Raw genomic sequence first — 532 nt, 5'->3', positions numbered from 1 at the left:
GCAAGCGTGCGAAAAGACGAAGAAGAAGAAGAAGAAAAAAAAACGTAACTTTGGCAGCTCGTATCTCGGAAATGGCTTGAGCGATTTCCTTCAAATTTGGAATGTAGACTCCCTTGGCTGGCGGGCAACTGTGTAGCAAATTTGGTTCCAATCAGATAAGTGATCACCGAGATACAAAGGTGTGAAAATGACGTTTTCATTCTTCCTGTCAATATACTCACGGTGTGGCGCGCCGGCTTCTTGGGCCGCACGACACACTATCGTGTGTCTTGATAACCAAGGTCAGTGTAAGTGTTTATAGTGTATTCAGCAACAACCAAACAAATCACAGAGTTTACTACAGTTCTGACAGTTTCCTACTGGAGATGAATGTGATACCAGCTCTTCCTTTCTAAACTATATCACTGCTGCTGAAAGACCTTCACCAAATGCTTAGTACAGTACATTTCTGGCAATTTGCTTGATTTCTGGCTTTTTAAATCACAAGCACTATTTCTCCTACTGTAGCAGCTACAAGTAATAAACCACATTT

The sequence above is a fragment of the Dysidea avara genome, chromosome 10, assembly GCF_963678975.1.
Source record: "Dysidea avara chromosome 10, odDysAvar1.4, whole genome shotgun sequence".
Classification (NCBI taxonomy): domain Eukaryota; kingdom Metazoa; phylum Porifera; class Demospongiae; order Dictyoceratida; family Dysideidae; genus Dysidea; species Dysidea avara.
Note: the sequence above shows the minus strand (reverse complement) of the source record.